Here is a 22916-nt window from a genome sequence, read left to right as displayed (position 1 = left end):
GCCTTCCTGTGCTCTGTCTCTTTTCCCGGAAGGTCAAGACCTTCTTCACCTCACCCGACGGCGGTGAGAGCTCAGGGAGGAACAGGGCCTAGTATAACCCCGGAACGCGGCGTGCAGGAGCCCGCGGGGGCAGGCCTGCCCGGCGCTGTCCACCCCCTCTGCACCCCATCACCAGGCTGGCGGTCCTCACGCACCCCTCACCTGCCACCTGCTCAGGGACACCCAGGGGCTCTCTCACCGCCTTCACAAGCTTCCTCACATCATCCACTCATTTTTCTGAGAAAATCAAATATGCAATTTTTAAAAAAAATTTTTTTGAATATTTATTTTTGAGAGAGAGAGAGAGACAGAGCATGAGCAGGGGAGGGGCAGAGAGAGGGGGAGACACAGAATCCGAAGCAGGGTCCAGGCCCGGAGCCGTCAGCACAGAGCCCGATGCCAGGCTCAAACTCACGGACCGCGAGATCATGACCTGAGCCGAAGTCGGACGCTCGACCGACTGAGCCACCCGGGCGCCCCCAAATACGCAATTTTAAAAAGAAACTTTTTTTTTAAGGTTATTTATTTGGAAAGATGGACACTAGGGGGAGGGCAGAGAGGGAGAGAGAGAATCCCAAGCACGTTCTGAGCTGACAGCCCAGAGCCTGACTCGGCTTGAAGTCACCAACGGTGAGATGGTGACCTGAGCCGAAACCAAGATTTGGATGCTCAACCGACCGAGCCACCCAGCCGCCCCCAGAAAGCAACTCTTTGTCATTAGTGTAAATGGAAGAGGCAGCGTTGCTCACCGGATCCAGAGCTGACCTTCACGATAAACTCAAGGACCGTGGGGAAGGGGAACTGTGAAATGAAGGCTCTTGGGTCAAAGCCTGCCGTCCTTTCGTTAACAAGGTAGACGAGCAAGCTGCAGAGATGTCGAGGGCACACTGGATCCAAGGTGAGCCTCTCTCTGAGTCCGAGGAAGACAGCAGGAGAATAAAGAAAGGAAGGACTTTGTCTCTTTGTGATTCAAAGTGTTTCACTGCGGAGCTCAGTTTCCACCGAAAACCCTCAAGGACTTCTGTGCATCAAAGGATACTATCAAGAAAGGGAAAAGACAACCTATGGAATGGGAAAAATACTTGCAAACGACGCAGTGGGTAAGGATCTTGCGTCCAGAATGCACAAAAACACTGTTGTTAGCTCAGCAAGAGAAAGACAAGTAACTCAGGCGAAAACAAAATGGACAAGGAACTTGAGTGGACATTTCTCCAAAGAAAACCTCTGACTGGCCAGCAAGCACACGAAAGGATGCTCATGCCCCACTGATCGTTGGGGCAACGCACATCAAGCCCACAATCACATAACTGCTTCACGCCCACTAGGGTGGCTATCATTTTTTAAAAACAGAAACTAAAAAGGGTCGGTGAGGGAGTGAAAGGGCTGGAACCCTCATACGTGGCTGGTGGGAACATAAAACAGCGTGGCCACTGCATGGGACTCTGGCAACTCCTCAGAAAGGTAAACAGAGTTACGATGGCCCCGGTAATCCCAGCCCTGGGTATACACTGGAGAGAACTGAGAACGGCACGCCCGAACACAACGTGGACCCGAATGGTCACAGCAGCACCGTCCACAATGGGCAGAAGGCAGAAAACTTCGAGATCCACTGGTGGATGAACGGATAAACCGGATGTGGCTCATCACCCAATGGGCTGCTATCCAGCCATGAAAAGGAAGGATGTATGGACACATGCTGGGCCGTGGATGATCCTCAAAAGATACTGCTAAGGGAGAGAAGCCAGACAGAAAGGTCACAGATTGTATGATTTCGTTTATGTGAAACAGCCAGAATACTAAATCAGGAGAGACAGAATGCGGATTACTGGTTGCCTGGGGTTGGGGGGGAGGGGGAAATGCGGAGTGATGGCTACCGGTTGCCGGGAGTCCCTTCTGGGCTGAGGAAAATGTGTTGGAACTAGGAAGAGATAGAAGCTACACAACCTGACGGATGCACTAAGCGCTCCTTAACTGTTCTCTTTAAGATAGCTAACGTTACGGTACACGAATGATATCGCCGTAAGGACAGATCGTCCGAGGACCACCGCACGCTGTACTTTGGGATAAAAGGCACCCTCCCCCCTTTGGCTTCCAAGATCTTCCTTCATAGCCAAGGACATCTGCAGAAACGAGAGTAAGCAGCATCCACTGAGTACTGTGCACTCAGAGCTAAGTACTAAGTGCTTTCCATCTGTAACCCATTCAACCCCTGCCACAACAGTAAGAGAGTGGGGCCATTCGGATCCTCACTTTCCAGGAAAGGAAACGGCACAGAAACACGGAGTGACGTGTGGCAGTCGTGACACAGCTTCCTGAGGCCGAAGGGGCGCACACCCCGGGGTGGGGGCGCCCGGAGCCCCGGAGCCACCACTGCAGATGGGATGTGCCAGCAGGCACAGGGGGGCCCCATGCGGGCTTCCAAGCTCTAAACCTTCCCCCTTCTGCATTCGTCATGTCTCCTGATGAAATTCTAGTCTGATATTCTGCTGGGCCCTTTGTGCTGAATTACATGGTGAGCAGGTACTGAAAATGACACTCATGATTAGAAGTTACGTGGCGACATTCACACTAATTAAGTTAGGTCTTTTTTTTTTTTTTTTTTTGGACTATAATCAGGATGAATGTAACAAGGTATAGTTTTTTTTTTTTAATTTTTAAATATTTATTTTTGAGAGAGAGGAGAGAGCGAGTGCATGCGAGCAGGGGAGGGATGGGGGGGGGGGGACAGAGGATGACAGCAATGAGCCCGATGTGGGGCTCGAACTTACCATCTGTGACACCGTGACCTGAGCTGAAGTCAGATGTGCTCAACTGACTGAGCCCCCCAGGCGCCCCCAAGGTATAGTTTTAAAATCCAAATCTTATAGTCTGCTTCAGAACTGACAGGGCTCATATTCTTTAATGCATTAGAAAATATTTTGCAAGTTGTTTTTTTTCATTTTGTTTTGTTTTGTTTTGTTTTGTTTTGTTTTTGCCCTAGAGCCTGGCTGGTTTTTAAAATTTATTTCCCGAAGAAATACAAATCACTGCTCTCCGGGGGCATCAGGAGAACAGGAAGGCAGAAATAACAAGAAGGGTAGTAACAGCGATGTTGCCTGGGCCCTGCTCCCAGGCAGGTGGCATGGCCGTGCATCACAAGAGCGGTCTCATCTGGGCCCCCTGGGCCCTGGCTCAAATGAGGTCTCATAGTGACATAGTGACAAGCCAGGATTCGAACCCAGTGTCTAATTCCAAGGCCCATGCTGCTTTTCAATACTCTACGTTATGTAAGTATATATGCACGGTGGGTGGAGAGGGACAGAACATATCATATATGACAAACCTTGCAAAAACGAGTTGACGTTGCCTGTCATTTCGTTCACTTTTATTTACTCATAAAATACTTTTTTAAATGTTTATTTATTTTTGAGAGAGAGAGAGAGGGAGAGAGAGCGTGGGGGAGAGGTAGAGAGAGAGAGGGAGACAGAATCGGCAGCAGGCTCCAGGCTCCGAGTTGTCAGCGCAGAGCCCGACGCGAGGCTCGAACCCACGAACTGTGAGATCATGACCTGAGCCGAAGTCGGCCGCTTAACCGACGGAGCCACCCGGATGCCCCAGGAATGACTTTGTGAACACCTGCTCTGTGCCACGGCGCTGGGAAGACAGGACAACGGACTTCTGCACGCCTGGGATAACGGACTTCTCCTGCCAGCAGCCCCATTGGTGCCTCCTCCCTCCTCAAACCCGTTTCTGTCGCCGGGGCCCCTGGACTCAGAGAGTGAGTCCCAACTTACTCCTGAAGCGCATGCTCTTCCCTGTGCTTTTCCTTTGGAGCTGTCCTGCAGGTGGCCACCTGGGTACTAACTTCCTGACCCCGCGGTCACCACCCGGCGCACACCTGGGACAAAACACCCCGCACAGAAAACTCTGGTTTCACCCACGATGCGCCCTTCTCCAGCGCACCAGCAGCCCGACGTGAAAGGAAGCAAATGGAAAACCAAACGCTCCTTGAGAACTTCTCACGTGCACGCGGCGCAGTACCCCTGACATTTTCCTGCATGCTGTCCCGTACACGGGCACGCGATCAGACTTCTCTTGAGCCAAGAACAGTCGGGATGGTTCATAGTTGACTTCGAGGCAAGGGAAGCCCGTTCACGTCATCGACAAAGCACGAGTAAGTTTTCCCCCTCGACTTTCTAACATGAAATAGTCTAATGTTCTCTCTGATGCAAACGACATAAAGCAAACATATTTACCGTGAACTGTGGATGCACTTGCCACGCTCCGTGCGGAGGCCCAGATGCACAGGGACCCCTTCTCCCTGGGCTCTGAGGGAAGCTGGCCGGGCAGCTCAGCTTCCTGTCACCTCTTGAGGTACGATGAGGCTCTGCTCTGCTGAGCACTCAGGGGGCAGGGATTCTCAGGGTAATGGGGCGACGACCGTGTCCTTTGAGTGGAGAACAGAGCTCAGGGGGCACCAAGGAAAGACTGACGTTCTGGGATAAACTGGTTGAAATAAAACACCGCATAGGGGCGCCTGGGTGGCTCGGTCGGTTAAGCTCAGGTCATGATTTCGCGGTCCGTGAGTTCGAGCCCCGCGTCGGGCTCTATGCTGACAGCTCAGAGCCTGGAGCCTGTTTCAGATTCTGTGTCTCCCTCTCTCTGACCCTCCCCTGTTCATGCTCTGTCTCTCTCTGTCTCAAAAATAAATAAACATTAAAAAAAAAAATTAAAAAAAAAAAACACCGCACAGAAGGCAACCTATTCTTTTCTTCCCAGCAGGAAAGGTGTTCTCACCATACGTATCAAAAATAATTCACAGGTGAGTTGTGTCTGGGTTTACCCAGGTAGTAGCGTTAGTAATTGAAAAGTCATTCGTGCATTTATCAAATACAGTCTCTATGAGAACATGTGCTGCTCACTATTATGATACAGCCTTCGGGGCGCCTGGGGGGCTCCGTCAGTTAAGCGCCGACTTCGGCTCAGGTCATGATCTCACAGTTTGTGGGTTCGAGCCCCGTGTCGGGCTCTGTGCTGACAGCTCGGAGCCTGGAGCCTGCTTCAGATTCTGTGTCTGCCTCTCTCTGCCCCTTTCCTTCTCATGCTCTGTTTCAGTCTCTCTCTCTCAAATATAAATAAACATTAAAAAAAAAAAAAAAAAAAAAAATATATATATATATATATATATATATATATATGATACAGCCTTCAACCACAAGCCGTGTGGTAGAAAGAAAGAAAGAAAGAAGAAAGAAAGAAAGAGAAAGAAAGGGAAAAATCTCTTCCTCCGGTTTTATCGTGTAATGTTTCAAGTAATTGGTTAGTCAGCTTTCAGGTCAAATTCCTCCTAAAATGCCTTTATAATTTTCACATTAGTTGAAAGACGCATGTCCAAAATTTTAAGTATGTTCTCGCTGCTTAAAGTACATTTGGTTATTGTATTTCAAGTGAAAGAGAAAGCACTTCTATATTAAATAGCAATTTATACCGAAGGAGGAAGGCATAAGACTGGCGTGAATCACGGAGGGTTGATGGGAGGGGGCGGGGGAGAGGGAGAAATGGGGGATGGGCGTTGAGGAGGCATTCGTTGGGATGAGCACTGGGTGTTGTATGTAAGTGATGAATCACGGGAATCTGCCCCAAAACCAAGAGCACATGTACATAGTATTATGTTAAAAAAAAAAAAAAGTCCAGGATCTAGTCACCATTTGTACATTATGAAAATGCTTCTTGAATCTGTTCATATTTTCATTCTAAGCCCTATTTGGGGAAAAGAGTTCCAGTATGGAATTCTTTTTCCTTTTATGTATGCTTAGAATTCTTTTAATAAAATATAGCAAAAAGAAAACAAAAAAGCAAAACAAAACAAAGCTGCGGAACCAACACCTACAGGGACGTTACGTCTGACCAACTGGTGGCATAAACTCACACAGGGGCTTGGCGAAGAACAGAACGGCCATGACATCCCTAACTTATCAGGGAGAAGCAACATTAGATATTAAACTCTAAAAGCCGGTGGAGAGTGCATTTTTCCTCACAACCTCCATGAGAGACAGGAGGAACTTTCTGGAAATCCCCTTCCGTGTCTGTATTCTGCATCCATGGATACTTACACAGCATCACTTTGTAAGCAGCCCCTAGGTGATCACCTTGCTCAAACCCACGTTCACGGCGCTGGAGTCTCACCGGCTGATAACGTGAACATTTCCAAGCGGGCTACAGATGCGAGAGGTGATACATTATTTACGCGGGGTTTTCCCTTTGCAATTCTCCTCCTGAGGCTGCCGGCCGCAGGCACTCAGACGATGTCATCAGAAACCAGAGCCGAAAATCCAGCAGGGAAAAAGTGACAGGAGAGCGTGCTCATCTCTCGTTGAAATCAATACTTAAAAATAAATTTATAACCGTAGTGGTGTAGTGACATTTTTTTTTTTTTTAAGCTTAAAATAAATCAGTAGGACAGGCAGCATACAAGCCAGTCTGGCTGCTGGCAGCGGAGGGGGCTGGGGGTGGAGGACAGAGGAAGGGAGAGGACCCGGGGCCCGCAGGCGGAGGGGAGGAGAAGACAGGGTCAGCCCCGATCACAAACCCCCACGCTGCACATGCAGTTTTCCAGCAAAAGTCACTGCTCATGTTATACTTTCAAAAGGGTTCTTTCAAGGCAAAAGGAATTTGAAATGCAAATACAGTGGAACCGGGAAAGAGGCTCCCTGGCACATCCATTAGGAGTCCTTTTCCCCCAAATAGGGTGTAAAGGTACATTTTTTTCATTCTAGAGTTTTCCACTCGGCTTAAAGAGCAGTTCTATTTCAGGCATGGTGCTGCTCTGCAGAGTCAAGTCCTATCAAAAATATCTCTGTTTTCTTCCACAGCACTTCCTAAACTAAAAAGGGAAATGTACCCACAAGATTACTCTCTCGTCTGTTATCCGAAAAGCTGAAACTCTCTGCTGCTTGTGTATTGCCTGTTCTTACCAAGTTCCCCTTCCCTTGCGACAAAGTGGAAGCTTCTGGGTTTCACGTTCTATGGGTTGAACATCCCCGGGGAGGTGGTGGCTTCATACAGAAAGTGCCCTTCCCCGAGGATGGGGCTGTGAGTGCTGGCGTCACAGGTGCACGGACTGTTCTAACACAGGGTCTAGTGTTTCAGGGAGACACTCACATAAACCCACCAAAGTGGCCCGCGACGTTGGAGGATGGTTGGCTGTACTCTCTTACTTTTTTTTTTTTTTAATACTTTTACAATCCCTCTGACCAGCCCCAGGCACTGACTTTCATTTGGTCCTGAGCATTTGATCCGAAGTACTGTTTACTGAGTACTTGCTATGTGCCAAGGAGGTGCTAGTTATATACTCAAGTTCCTTGAATTCCCAATTATGTCTGCCTCCCATTAAAAAAAAAAAAAAAAACCAGCAATGATCCTGCGCGGCAGGGCCAGTGACCAGGCTTCGAGCAGGCACGGCGGTGGGCACGGGACATACCCGTGGTATTCCCTCCCCAGCTTCTCAAATCCCTGCCCTGCTGTCCTCGGTGACTTAGATTATCACATGGGTTGTCTGCAGATGCATTTATTTTCCGAAAACGCCGCCTCTCATTCAGGGTCTGTTGATAAGGACATTTCTGAAACAATCACCGAAGACCATCTCTCCCGCAGACAGCCAGCGCGGCTCGATCGCAACAGGATTGAGATCTCTTTTATTCCCGAAGGGGGCCATTATTTCCATCGGTTGCCATGGTGACGCCACCGCACAGCGGCCGTGGGTTCCGCCCCTCCCGCTGCAGCCACGCCACACGCTTACCCCCAGCCATTTGTTTCACACGGCACGGGTTTTTCATACAACAAACACCTGACTAGGTAAAACTGAGTCAATAGAAGCCCCAGCTCCCCCTCACGGCGGGGATGAGCGGTGACAGCCGAAAGTGCCCTTGACCCAACGGCCGAAACACGCGCCACCAGATCGAAAACAAGGAGACGAAACACCTCCACGGTAGCACCATGTATCCCCCTCTATGAACTTCAGGAAACGTTTCTCACTATTCCCAGTGACCCGAGGAGAGCTGCTCGGAAAGCAGAAGTGAGAAAACTAGAAATCGGCAAAAATACATTTTTGGGGGGGCAGGGGGAGGGGGGCGGGGAGTTCCCATTAATTGAACCCCTGCCATGTTCGTTTTTGAAGCATCGGCTGAGCACTGTGTACGTCTCCTGTCTTGCTTGTATTTGTCACCGGTGCACACGCACATTCACACACAAACACATACACATACGCTTCTGCGGGCTCCTGGGGGCTCTCACCTGTGAAGCCTGGCTTCACACAACAACAGCAATAACAATAAAACAAGGCAGGTACTACTATTCGAGTGCTGAACTCCACTTGAACTCGCGGAGGCTGGTTCCCTGAGGCTCCAGCCCTGGAGTCCAGGCTGGAAGAGGGTATCTACCCTGTGACAGCCCCACAGCAGAGCAGGGACGTGAGGGATGGCCTTGAAGACGACAGGTGGAAACCTCCCTTTGGAGCACACGGGCTTCACGGCTTTACCTTCTGCAGACCCCGAGTTTATCTGGACACTTGGCTGCCCTTAGCTCTTTCTTTTCTTTTTATTTTTTTAAAATTTAATATTATTTATTTTTGAGAGAGAGAGAGAGAGAAAGTGAGCATGAGCAGGGGAGGGGCAGAGAGAGAGGGAGGCACAGAATCGGAAGCAGGCTCCAGGCTCTGAGCCGTCAGCACAGAGCCTGATAAGGGGCTCAAACTCACGAAACGTGAGATGGTGACCTGAGCCGAAGTCGGACCCCAACCGACCGAGCCACCCAGGCGCCCCTGCCCTTGGCTCTTATAGCAAAATGGTCTTAAGGGCTGGCTTGGCCTCCCAACAAGATGGTGTCAATCAAACGGGGAGAAATAAACCTGGAGTGGACCTAAAGGTGGTAATTAACTAAAGCCAAGCTTCCAGGAAAATGTCAAATCTAAATTTGGCCCCAAGGGGCGCCTGAGTGGCTCAGTCGGTTGAGTGTCCGACTTCGGCTCAGGTCATGATCTCAGAGTTGGTGGGTTCGAGCCCCACGCTGGGCTCTGTGCTGACAGCTCTGAGCCTGGAGCCTGAGCTTCGGATCCTGTGTCTCTGTCTCCCTCTGCCCCTCCCCCTCTTGTGCTCTGTCTCTCTGTCTCAAAAATAAATCAACATTAAAAAATTTTTAATTTGGCCCCAAATCATGAAGTTAACCTGAGTTTGAGCCAGGTTATTTGTGCATGCAAATGAATGCAAATTCCATCACTCCCGCCTCACCCCCCCCCCATCCCCGCCAATGCCCTTTATTTGTTTTTTGGTTTTTGCTTTGCTTTACTTTTTTTTTTTTTGTCACGACTCTATTAAGATTGGCCAGGCTTGAAGCTGAGAAGCTGTTGTTTTAGGAACAGAAGGAAAACTCTCCCCACACAGGAAAGAATGTCATGGGGGCCTTACACCGAGGCTACAACAATGAATAGACACACTTCTCGCAACACCCACTCCACAAAGAAATGGGGGGCGCGGCATTTACAGTAACTCCCAACAGCCAGGACTCGCCAGCCCGGTTTCTGTGACTGCAGAGCCTGAGGGCATGTGGGTTTCTTCACTGGAAGGAAGACTTTTCGTGAGCTGAGCTGCCGACATTCAAGGAAGCGGACAGCGGAAGCTGGGGCCCGGGAGGTGGGGTATCCTGGACGGATGCAGTTGCACAGACATGGGTTCCATACTGAGGGGCCACACTTAGGAAAACAGGGGTGGCCTCAGCGGTGAACCTTCGGGAAGGGGCTTCTTAGGCCAGAGATTGTACAGTTAGAAACTTGAGCAACTCGATGTGCTTTATTGCTAAGTTAGTATGATGCAGAAGAATGGGGCATCGCTGCACTGCCCGCCTTCCCGGTGCGCCCACCGGTGTCCGACCCGCCCGGATCTGTCCTTTGCTGCTTATTTTCCACGGCGGAAGCAATGATTTGAACAGGGCAGGTGCTGCGATCTTCCCCTTTATGTGCCACCCGTACTAAATGGGCTTTGCCCATTTACCTGCCTTTGGTGAAACACAGGTGAAATTACACGTTGCTGAGCAACGGAAGCTTCCGGCATCGCGTGTCCTCCTCCGGCTCTCTCCCCTTCCAAATCATTAGACATCGTTCATGGCTCCACGTCCACACTGGGAATAACACACGAGACTTCACAGCATCTTGAAACGAAAAGTGAGTGGCGCTGCTTCCTGGCAACAGGATGTCCACGACGTGAATTTTCCCAGAGACACTAGACTCTTTAAACGCCAGGGCCGTCAGCTAAGGCAGACGCAGGTGGGGTGCGCGGCTCGCTGAGCTCTCACAGAAAGCTCCCTACTTCCTACTAACACGCATTCTAGAAAGAGAGGTCACATCCATTTGCTTCAAGGCGGTCTGGGGTTTTTCCTTCCCAGCGTGTGTGCGCACGCGTGTGGAGAATGAGTGTAAACATGGGCAGAGATGCTAAATGGGAGCGGGGCGTCTGGGTCGCTCGGTCGGTTGAGCGTCTGACTCTTGATCTCAGCTCAAGTCATGACCTTGAGGTTTGTGGGATCGAGCCCCTCTGCCGTTAGCAAGGAGCCTGCTTGGGATTCTCTCTGCCCCCACTGTCTCTGCCCCTCCCCTGCTCGTACTCTCTCTCTCAAAATAAATAAATAAACTTAAAAAAAAAAAAAAAGAAATGACAAATGAGGCATGTAAGAATGATTAGGTTCCTGACCTGACAGTTTTCCCCAACGCTCAGCAAACTCTCAACCACTCCAGGCAATGTTTACTTCAGCCATTCTGCTATGCCATCCAGAAGAACTCACGAAATATTGCAGTGTCACAGGAAAACAAGGCTTTGACGTGTTTATAACAACCTATTGCATGAAGCTATTTATGAAACCCCAGAAAGCCTCGGGGGCCGTCCACTTTCAAACCCCACCGCAGGCTCTGGGCCATTAGCCGAGCTGAGTAATCCCGTGGTGTGATTCTGGATCCGCCGACCCTGAGAATTTAGGGGCCTCGGGGACCCGTCTTAAGTCCTTCAAATGGAGGCCCCAAAAGGCACATGACTGTTTTGCTGTCGTCGGTCTCCTGGCAGGTATGCCCGAGTTCTGGCAAGCCCCCCCACTCTGCACTCTGCATTTCGGGGTGCCAGTTGACTTCATTTGTGTATTTATATCCACCTTGCTCCAAAAAGGATGTGAGGCAGCGTAAGGAATAATAAACACACACTCCCTCATTGTGCCCTCGCTGGTGTGCCTACGTTCCCGCAGGGGACAGAGTGCACCCTCGCACTAGGGCTTGAACGACAACATAAAGAAAGTGAAACAGGGCTGCAGAACGTGACATGGGCTGGGGCTTGGGTAGCGAGGGCTGTTTCAGGGAAGACCTTCCTATGAACTAACGATGCAGAGAGAAATAAAACACTCTTTGGAAATGGACTGCGTTCCTTGGGAACAGAAGTCCCTTATTACAAAATCCAGGAGTGAACATTCCAGCGCTCTGACCATCATTTCTTACGGCCGGGCTGCTGGTGGGGGGGGGGGGGGTAAGAGACCAGAGCTGTCGCCCAGAGACCCACACTCAGAAGGGCCCGGTGCATGGGGTTTCACGCCCAGTAGCCACTGTCTTGAAGTCTGTAATAACTTTACCTCTGAATTTCCCCCGCTCCCCGTGCCCGACCACTCTTGCACTCCCCCTCCTTCCGCAATCGTCCGTGGACCTGGGGCTGCTGGGTCCCAGCGAGGACACTGGCCGCCCCTCGAGCTGCCGCGTCCCGCAGGTCACAGTCAGGCGCGGAGCCAACTCGCTTGGTCTCCGTCCCCTTGTCTCCCAGCCAACCAGGCGACCGTTCCAGCGATGTTTTCCATATTCTACAAATCATGGAGAACAGAAAACAGGAGTTCAAGAAAAGACGCGTTTCTACAGCCGAACCGGGAGCTCTCTTTCATCAGGCCATTCGCTTAATTTGACTTTTCATTTCCCAAGACGAGGATGTAATTAATTCTCTTTTACCCATATCCTCAAAGAAAACCGTTTCCTGTGGATTTAAGAAACTTCCCACCAGGATTGCCGAGACCCCGCCGACACTGGTTCTTGGTCTTTCGCGGAATCTGGATTAGAGACGTCACGAAAAAGCTTCCTCAGCCATCCACTGAGCCTCGCTGCGCTGTGTGACTAGAGATACGACTGTGTTTCGTATCTCCCAGGGTCACCCCGACTCAGACAACAGACAAGTTTCTACAAACTGCATAGGAGCCCAGCTGAAATAAAAGTTACCTTTTTTTAACTTTTAAAATGAATTTCAGAAAAGGGGCCACACATTCTAGGGAAAAATGAGGACCCGACACGCACTACAGTGACAAATGCTCAGACGTGGTACTTGGGTTCCTAAAGAACCCTAAAGAGGCATTTGGATTTATTTTATTTTTTTTAAATTTAAACTCAAGTCAGTTAACATCTAGTGTCGTATTGGTTTCAGGAGTAGAATTTAGTGATTCACCTCTTACATACGACAGCCAGTGTTCATCCCAACAAGTGCCCTCCTCAATGCCCACCCCTCACCCACCCACCTCCCTCCATCAACCCTTGCTTTGTTCTCTGTACTTAGGAGTCTCTTGCAGTTTGCCTCCCTCTCTGTTTTTACCTTATTTTTCCCTCCCTTCCCCTATGTTCATCTGCCGTGTTTCTTAAATTCCACGTAGGAGTGAAATCATCAAATACTTTCGCACTGTTGACGAGAAGTATTTGGATTTCTTACGTGCTACTTGAATTTCTAACCAGGCACTTGGATTTCTGACCAGGTATTTGGACTTGGGAGTACAACACCTGCATTTCTGCCATGGTATCTGAATTTCTAGAAAAGGTGCTTGGAGAGCCGTCTTGGGAACTTAGATTCTTGATGTAATATTTGTATTTCTGATGCAGTATTTAAATTTTTTTAATGTTTATTTTATTTTTTGAGAGAGAGAGAGAGAGACAGAACACAAGCGGGGGATGAGGAGGGGCAGAGAGAGAGGGAGACACAGAATCTGAAGCAGGCCCCAAGCTCCCCACTATCAGCATGGAGCCCGACATGGGGCTCGAACCCATGAACCGTGAGATCGTGACCTGAACCGAAGGCGGACGCTCCACCGACTGAGCCACCCAGGTGGACCTGATGCACTATTTAGATTTCTGGGGGCGCCTGGGTGGCTCAGTCGGTTTTGCACCCAACTCTTGATCTCCTCTCAGGTCTTGATCTCAGGGTTGTGACTTTAAGCCCCGCGTTGGGCTCTATGCCGGGCATGAAGCCTACTTAAAAAAAGCAAAAAAAAAAAAAAAAAAAAAGATTTCTGACGCGGTCCGACTCAGTACACAAGCCCCACGCTGGGGTCCTTGGTGCCAGGCGTGGGGCACGAGCTTGGCCGGCTACGCCCAGGCCAGGCAGGAGTGCCTCACTGTACAGATGGAGGCACCCCCCACCCATCTGAAGGAGCGATGCTGATCTGCCAAGGAGTGGAAGCAGGCTGGCAGGGAGTGACCGTGAGACAGGAGCTCAACAGCTCTGGTCCCCAGGATGTGCCCCGCCTCCCGGTGCTATTTTCCATTAAGGTTATGGACCAGAGGCGGCACATGAGCCCAGCTGGGTGGACAGAGGCCGCTTGGAGTAAACAGGCAGACGAGGAGGAAGCTTGAGTGAGTGGCAACTGATTATATTACTGGGCTCTCCGGGAGGGAGACTGACCACGTGGCTTTCCAAGCAGAATGGATTTGTAGCAACGTGAAAAAAAGAATTTTTTTTTTTTTTTAAACAGCTACACGGCATTCAACAACATTTGTAGAGAAAGGAGGGTCTGGGGATGTATAATGAGGTCCGACCGCCTCTACCCTGGAGCAGCATAGTCACAGGATGATTTCATCACTGCTGTTTCATAAGAGTCCCGGGGAGGCTAAATGCCTCCCCTTTGTGGTATCACCATGTCCCCCTGTCCCAAACACGCCGAGCACCACGGTACCCAGATGATAGCACAATTTTTTTTTAAAGGAAACATGTCTTAATTCTCAGCAGGAGGAAAAACAGACAGCCATGGGTTGTGAATCACTCATTAAAAATTAAATAAATCCACCCACAACAGGAAACAGCACAACAGAATGTCGGCGGTGACTTCACGTTGGAAGGAAGCCAGAAACAGGACTTGGAAACAGTGATGGCTCTGAGGGTGATCTTGCCCACACCGCGTGCATTCAGGACGCTAACTTCTTCCCGCGACAGGCACTTTCCAGCCTGTTCTTCTGCTGAGAACTCGCACCAGAGGGAAGCAGAGCGGCCCCAGGGGGTTTCCATGGTTTCTGAAAAGATTAAGCAATCTGCCTTCCCAGGGAATCACTTCTTCGGGTACCACAAACCATCATGCAACCCCCAGAACCATTTGCCAGAACGGGTCTCAGAACGGTGGGGAAAGGGCCTTTGTTTTACTAACTCGTGTTTCTGCTCAAGTTTTAAAATCAGAGCCGAAGGATTCGCAGTCTTTAATTTGTGCACGTGCACATCATGGGAAGAAGACTGCCCTTCAGAAATGTTTTCCCACTGGGGCACCTGGGTGGCTCAGTCGGTTAAGCATCCAACTTCAGCTCGGGTCGTGGCCTCTCGGTTTGTGGGTTCGAGCCTCGCTTCGGGCTCTGGGCCAACAGCTCGGAGCCTGGAGCCTGCTTCGGATCCTGTGTCTCCCCCTCTCTCTCTGCCCCTTCCCTGCTCGTGCTCTGTTTTTCCACCTCTCTCAAAAATGAATAAACATTAAAAAAAAAATGTTCTCCCACTAATAAGGCCCTGCTTTCTATGCTTCCTGGTTCTTTTGGAGGCAGTGGGAGCTAACATAAACAAGAGCAGAGGCAGAGAGAGCGGCAAAGGACGGCTGCTTTCCTTCCCGAGCGAAGGTTGTAAAACATTTACATCAGGAGGTATAGACAGACATCCTCCAGGGAGGGAAGGAGATGGACGTAACTGGTGGATTCACAGCAGTGGCTCCTTTAGGGAGATTCCTGTGTTAATGCCACATCCAGACAGGCATTGCCCTAGATCATCAACTTCACGTCTAGAAGAGACCTTAAAGAAATTGTCACCCAGCCCTTTACTTTTTTAGACCAAGAAGGTACGGCTCAGGGCATGAAGGGGCGTGTCTGAGTCACTCACACTCTAGGTCTGTCCAAATTCCTCTCCTAGGGTTCTGTGCAAAACGCACAACCCCACCTGCCAAAAGAAAGGATTCTGACATAGGCCCTATCGGCAATATTTGCTCAAGCCGGAAACTCGGACCTACCACTTGGGTTTTGAACACCCGGCACGATTATGGGCCCACAGGGGCCGCCTGAGGCACACCGGCGGAGGGAACAGACAAAACCTGGGAGGAAGCCGGGCAAGTGTGTGCAAAGAGATTAGAAAACTGAATTTGGTCAGCACATAGCATGTGGAAACACTCGGAACGCTGGCCAAGATCAACTCAACTGAGCGTAAAGTCGTTCCAAAATATAATTATCTACCAGCACGCCGTTTGCCGGACCCGTGGGACATGTCCTCATTTATTGCTGTCCTCTATGCCTCGCATAACTGCAAAAGGATAGTTTTTCATGATGGAAAATGTTGCTTTCTTTTCGGCAGGGCTGCGTCCTCACTGCGGGGGGCGGGAATGAGTGCGGCCCGGCTTTTCGGTTTCAGAGGGAACCTGTGCCCCAGGGCGGGGGCCGCTGCACACGGGCGGGTCCCTTCCCACTGTCCTACCCGCTCACTTCTCCCAGGCGGCCTGGGTCTCTGTCTTCACTTCTTCAAGGCGGAGGTGAGAACGCACGCCCGTGCTGCCTCCAAGGAATCTCGGAGGCCCGAGTGAGGTCGTGAGCCGGAGCTCTGCAAACTGTAAAGTGCTCTACGTGCGTGTGCGTGATTATAAACGGCACAAGGCATTTAACTTATGTGGCAAAACAGGAAATAGATCAAGTCCTGTTTTGGTGAATAATAATTTCCACCAACATGACGATTTTAAAAAATTCGTTTCTCAGCAGCAGCAGCAACAACGTGGTAACGGGGTGGCTTTCAACATATTTTTACGTACAGTATTTGAACACAAAACCTCTATCATTGCTGACAGCAGACCAGTCTTGGTGGGGTTGTTTGAGATCAGTTAAACGCCACCAACGTATTTTTAAAAAGTTGTTAGAATCCAATCAGTCCCCATCATAAAAATCACACAAATCCATTTTTTTTTTTTCTGGCTTGTTGCTTATTGCTTGTTTCCACTCAAAACAAGAAGGAAAACTACTCAGAGAATCCGTTACAGGACGGATTTTCGTTCAGCAATTCCACAGAGGGTTTTCCGACATCTTAAATATTTTATACCAAACTCTGTACCATAATAAGCTGTTTAAAAAAGTCACCTCAGAGGGTCAGTCTTCGAACAGAATGGATTTATACTCCTGTTGCCCAGTGTCCCAGTTCACGTGGGGACATCCCCCAGGCCGTGGGACTAAAAGTTGGGGGCCAGCGAGTTCCCGCATCGAATGGGGGTCCGTCCCGGCTCCTAACATTGTGCAGACCTCATTCCCGATTCTGTGGCCCCGGGGGTCTCAGAAATACCTCTGTAAGTCACACACCCGGGGGGCACCTGGGAGACTCAGTCGGTGAAGCGTCCGACTTCGGCTCAGGTCGTGATCTCGCAGTTCGTGAGTTCGAGCCCCACTTCAGGCTCTGTGCTGACAGCTCAGAGCCTGGAGCCCCCTTCCGATTCTGTGTTTCCCTCTCTCTCTGTCCCCTCCCCTGCTCACGTTCTGTCTCTCCCTCTCTCTCAAAAATAAATAAACATTTAGGGGTGCCTGGGTGGCTAAGTCAGTGAAGCGTCCGACTTCGGCTCAGGTCATGATCTCGCGGTTCGTGGGTTCGAGCCCCGCGAGGGGCTCTGTGCTGACAGCTTGGAGCCTGGAGCCTGCTTTGGATTCTGTGTCTCCCTCTCTCTCTGTCCCCTCCCCTGCTCATGCTCTCTCTCTCTCTCTCTCTCTGTCTCTCAAAAACAAATAAACATTAAAAAAATATATTTAAAAAAAAGTCATACATCCCAAAAGTTTGATACTCCTCCTGTCCTCTTCCCCGCAGTGTGACCGACGCCACCGTCAGGCAGAGGACACCGTCTGTTTCCACACCGAAGTGCACAGGCTGGAAAGCCCGGCACACAGAACGCCAGCCCTGCCTCGTGCACCTGATCACAAGCTCCTTGAAGGACCAACTCACTGTCCTGCAGACCAGGTCCTTCCCACGTTCTCACTGTGTCATTTTGAACTAAAATGCCACTGCACAAATCTAGCTGATAAGGCAAGTTAGGAGGGTGGGTCTGATTATAAAAAAAGGAAACGTCCCATTTAGAATGACTGGGATTCTGACGTGTCACCCAGTCAGCCTGGGGCCCCAACAACAAGTGGAGATTGTTTTCCTAAAAGGTGGACCTCACCATGGATTCCTGGCAGTCGGACAACCCGCCGGCCCTGAGGCAGCCGGCTCTCCACGGCACCGTCCCTGGGCACCACTTGGCCCGGCTGCGGTGGATTAAAACAGTTTCCTGAAGCATAAATCCCAGATTTCCTGCACGGGGCTGGACAAAGCGAACGGAGGCGCTTGCCAAATTTTCCCTTAATGACCGCTTCCTGCTAATACTCTTGCACTGGATTCTTAAACGCCTTAGGAATTATATCACAAACAACCACGGCCTAAATCCCAAGCGACGAGGAAAGTTCCCCTTTCCGGCGCCCCTTTACCTCCGGTCCTACGGGGATGATGCTGGGGAGCCATCCCGGCCCGCGAGAATCCATGGTCTCCTGTCAGCTGGAAAAAGATTTGTGGAAGAATTCCAGCTCTGAACTGGGTCCCCAGGAGCTCAGGGACGAGACACGAGTTTATATAGAAGAGCTGTGTTCCTATTTCCTCTAAGTGGAAACCATGACCGCTTAATATCCATGGCTTTGGCATATGACAAACAATTACCCAGCGGACCCTTTTAGGTGGTACTTCTTGGAAGAATGTTGAAACTTTCCTGGGGGGAGGGGGGTGGAAATGGAAACAAATGAGGGATGAATCCGTTTGTCACCAGCCGGCCCGCAGGCATTCTTCCAACGTGCCGTCACCTTCCAATCTCAGTTACGGGAGAATAACTTCTTCGCGGTTGGGAGAAACACATTTTGCTCGGATAGGAAACCCAGAGGATCCGCTGATGCCAATAAAAACCCAAGAACAGGGCAAAGGCAGGAAATCGAAGTCAAATATCTGAGAAAGTGTTCAAGTCTTGTGAGCTCTGCACATCATACATCACGCTTGTCATTTCTGAAGACGCAGAGCCCAGCAGAGAAACCACCTGCAGAAACGGAGGCCCAGCTGAGGTGGTCAGAAGGCATGTTCCGAGGGGTCCGCCCTGCCTTGCCAAACACAGGCCAGGCCCCCGCACCTCATTTAAAAACCTTCAGATGCTTCTTTTCTTTTCCTGCCCTGGTGGCCATTCCCGCCAACACCGGAGAAGAAAAGGGACTTCGAAGAGAAAAACCACACATACGGAAACTGATAGAGGAGGAAAGATAGATCATTAAAGAGGAGACAGCTAGCGAATGAATACCGCAAGTTAATTTTAAAATAAAATTTACTGTTAATATCAGCACTTTAATTTCATTGCCTTTTATCCCTTTGGTATTTCCAAGAACCAAAGTGAAACAGCCAAGTTCCAGTATCATTTAATTTTCCTCACTGGTGGATACCCTTTGGTATAACAAAACAAGACCTCCCAGAGCCTGGAGAAGATATTTAAACCTTAATTACGTGTCTTGCATAAATTCTTAATTCTGACATTCCACTGCATTATTTAAAGACAAGGCAACGGAGACCCACAGAGTCGTAAGCGTTGTCGGGTTGAGGGACCTTGGTCATGTTCAATGGTGGATATGAATTATAGTATTACTTCCCCAGTCTGTATTTACATAGTACAAAAAGGAGAAACAAAAGAAAACCAGGGGGATGGTGGTCATGCTAAAAAGGCCCTTCTTAATCCAGTTTAACAGGGGAAAGTGGACTCTTTTTTTTAAGGCCAGATATTAATATAGAGCGTCTTTTTTTTTTTTTTAATGAAAAATCAGGGTGTGTGGCTAGAAAAAAAGAACTCCTTTGCTCTCTGTTACAGTCCTGGGACATACATCACTACCCACTTAAATGCCCGCTTGGTATTTTTACTTTTTACTTTTAATTGCAATTTTTTAAAAAGTTTATTCATTTACTTTGAGAGACAGTGTGAGCAGGCGAGGGGCAGAGGGAGAGGGAGAGAGAGAATCCCAAGCAGGCTCCACGATCAGTGCACAGCCCGCTCGAAACCACGACTGTGAAATCATCTGTTAGTCGGATGCCTAACAGACTGAAGCAGTCAGGTGCCCCTTATTTTTATGTTTTTATCTTAAGAGAGAGAGAGAGAGAGAGAGAGTGCACGCATGTGTGCAGGGGGAGGGGCAGAGGGAGAGAAAGAGAGAGAGAGGGAGGGAGGGAGAGAGAACCTTAAGCAGGGTCCATGCCCAGGGTGGAACCCACGGCGGGGCTCCCTCCCACAATCCTAGGATCACAACCCGAGCCAAAATCAAGAGTCGGATGCTCAACCTACTGAGCCACCCAGGCGCCCCTAAATGACATCTTTAAACGTTGGAAACAACTGCCATAATTTTGCGATGATGTTAATTACATCAATTTTATTACCTGCTAACTCGGGGTGAGCTCATTTATACATTACAATGACCCCAGGAAGGGACTGACAGCTGAGAGCAGAGGGGGCGCCCGGGGCTCCTGGGTTCACCCAGCAGGTGTCTACCGGGCTCCTGCAGCCACCCCACCACCTGAGCACCATGGCTTGGGACAGTCACCGACCTCAGGGGGCTTGTTCTCTCCTGCCCTGCCCAAAGTGAGCTGTTTATTTAGTTCTAGCTGACTCCAAACCAAATTTCTAAGCCCACAAATTAGAAATAAATTCCTTTCTGTTAGTGGAAATCCTGAAACTCTGGGACAAGACTCAAATGTTTAGCAGTGAATGTTTAGGCTAAGAGAGCCATCCGATGTTCTAACCCTGATGCCCCCAGCAGCAGATTCCAACAAAGGCTTTAAATGAGGTAGCCACCAAAGCAGGGGCTTATGCTTGGAACAGACTTTCCTCACATCGAAGAGAAAATTCCTAAAATAAGCAGCCCTTGTTACCTAACAACTCATAGCTTCCGAGAGCAACCTTTACTTTCCTCCTGGAAGGGAGGTGAAGCGGGGGCTGGGTGGCTCCATCAGTGAAGCATCTGGCTCTTGACTTCGGCCCAAGTCATCTCACAGTTCTTGGGTTTGAGCCCCATGTCGGGCTCTGTGCTGACAGGGGGGAGCCTGCTTAGGAGTCTCTCTTCCTCTCCCTCTCTCTCTGGGCCTCCCCTGCTCACATGTGCTCTGTCTCTCTCTCTCTCTCTCTCTCTTTCTCTCACAGAATAAATAAACAAACCTTAAAAAAAAAAAAAGAAAGAAAGAAAGGGAGGTGAACGATGGGACCTGGTTGAGTGACATGGCCAGGGAGTAGGCGGAGTTGCCAAGAGGGCAGGAAACTCTGGAATGGCAAATGGCAAGACTGGGTTTGGAGGAACCGGTGCGGAGTGAAGAGCCAAGGAGGGTAAAGGTCAGATGTCATAACAAATCATAACCCGGATCTTGTATTTGGGGAGGGGATGAGTCTGTGGGATGAGACCCTCAAATGTTTCATTCCAGCAAGATAGGGAGCCCGTGCTCCTGACGAACAGCATGTTTAATATCCATTGAAACCAATATGGATGAGCCAATGCCTCTCGCTTAGGATTCTGAGGCACTAAGGGACTGAAGACTTCTTGTACGTAAGTCTCTACCCCTGGATATGATTCCAGTAATATTCCCGCTCTTGGAGCCCACTGTTGACTTTTGCTGAAGTAGATCATGCCATTGAAAACTGATTCACATCCGATGATGATGGCACAGAGAAGAGGGTCAACGCAATTAGCTTAGCAGGTGACAAACGGAGCCTTCCCCATTCTCTATCTCGATAAACCGCTGGCTGTATCTGCATTCCTCTGAGACGGGGAGCAAGAGTGCATACAACCCACACGCATTCGATCGCACCGGGACCACCGTAAGCATTTACACCCAGACGGAACACTGCCACGAGACCAAAAGGGGGGGAAGCCAAAGCCCAACAATCGACCCAGCGACCTTAGAATAATTCAGGAGGGAGTCAGAGTATTTCATACAAGGTGACGCATGTGAGACATACAACGTCCTGGCCGCCTACATCCGGTGCACTCACCGAACGTGAGCACACGCACCACCGTGCCCCCAGAGCCACCTGCCCACATACTGCGGCCACTTCAAGAGCTCTTAGATTTTCTTCCCTTGATCTCTTTGGGGGATCTTAACACCAGTAAGTCGACTGAGTAGAACACAAAAAGGCGGTGGTGTTTCCTTCTCTAAGTACTAGGACATCAGGGCCGTGGAACATTGCCTCGATCTCAAAAGGCATAAAACGATGTGACAATGACACTGTTTCTTTCTTTCTTTCTTTTTTTTTTAACCCAAAGTGCATTCCAGAAAAGCTCCTTTTCAGCAGTTTCCCCCAAAGCAGATCAATTTAAGAGGCAATTACCATCAATGCAATTACGTGCCTCTGTGTTCCCTAATAGTCATCCAATGTGTTCAGCGAGATAAGGAGAGGCCCTTTGAAAAGTACAGACAAATCAGTGAAAGGAGAGCAGGTTGAAATTGTATTCTCAACAATATAGTTCAGGAGACTGAACAGCAAAGCCAGATTTCAAACACACACACACACACACACACACACACACACACACACACACACACACTGATGTAACCAAAAGTATGATATGAGCCTCTTCAAGTAGGTTAAGGCGTAACATTCAAAAACACCAGCTGAGCATACTGGCCCTCTTTCTCTAGAAATAATGCTTTGCTAACAACGAAATCCCATGAAATTCCACACCCCCTTTTTTTTTTGTTAACTACACATCAGAAAAAAAATGTTTAAGTTTTGTACTCACCCAGGGAAAACGAAGGCTATAGTCTGAAAAAGAAAGGGGAAAAAAAAGAGAAAGAATTAGTTTTCTGGTTACCTGTGTTAGTTAGTTGCTCATTCTAGTCACTTCTTGGTCTACAGCTCTAGTTGGATGTGCTCATTTTTGCTTCGTTGTTGGGGTCTTCTTGAGGCCTCTCTATCTATCTACGTGATGATGACATTTTTTGCTACAGTCATCAGCTTTCACAAAGTGCCCTGCCCCAAGCTCTCCTGTGATCTCTGGTTGTCAGTGTTGGGGGTGGAGGGCGCGGGGGCTGACCTGGATCAGAAGCACTGGGTGTCTAGTCCCCAGCCTGGGAGCCCCCCTCTTCCGAGGCGGTGCCCTCTGTCCCTCTTCCCAGACACCGCCTCTTAAAACCTCCATGGCTTGGCCCCTCATCCAGGTTTTCCAGCTACATCATTATCCAGCCTGCTCACTCCTCAATAATTTAGCTTTTATGTCCTTTTCGTTTTTAACAGCTCATTAGGATATAATTTACATGCCATAAAGTCCACCTGTGTACAATTCAATGGTTTTTAGCATAACCACAGAGTTTTACAGCCACCACCATACCTAAATTTAGAGCATTTTCATCATCTCAACAGAAACCCCACGCCCATTAGTTCATTTTAGCTCTCCAGCCCATCCTCCCCCCACCCCCTCTCCCCTGGCAACCACCAATCTACTTTCTGCATATGGATTTGTCCCTTCTGGACAGTTCATAAAAATGAGATCCTACAGGACGTGGCGTTTTGTGATTTGCTGCTTTTACTTAGTACATTTT

General features: G+C 49.5%; 1 protein-coding gene across 1 annotated transcript in view; it reads right to left on the bottom strand.

Moving 5' to 3' along the window:
* The window catches only part of PTPRE (protein tyrosine phosphatase receptor type E), a 97888-nt gene extending 75748 nt beyond the window's left edge, over window positions 1-22140 (bottom strand). The window contains exon 1 of the mRNA XM_042907618.1: window positions 22118-22140. The gene's annotated coding sequence lies outside the window, so the exon portion shown is untranslated. The remainder of the gene's footprint in view (window positions 1-22117) is intronic.
* Window positions 22141-22916: the final 776 nt, after the last annotated feature.

Source organism: Panthera leo, chromosome D2, assembly GCF_018350215.1.
Source record: "Panthera leo isolate Ple1 chromosome D2, P.leo_Ple1_pat1.1, whole genome shotgun sequence".
Classification (NCBI taxonomy): domain Eukaryota; kingdom Metazoa; phylum Chordata; class Mammalia; order Carnivora; family Felidae; genus Panthera; species Panthera leo.
This window is presented reverse-complemented; position numbering and strand designations above follow the sequence as displayed.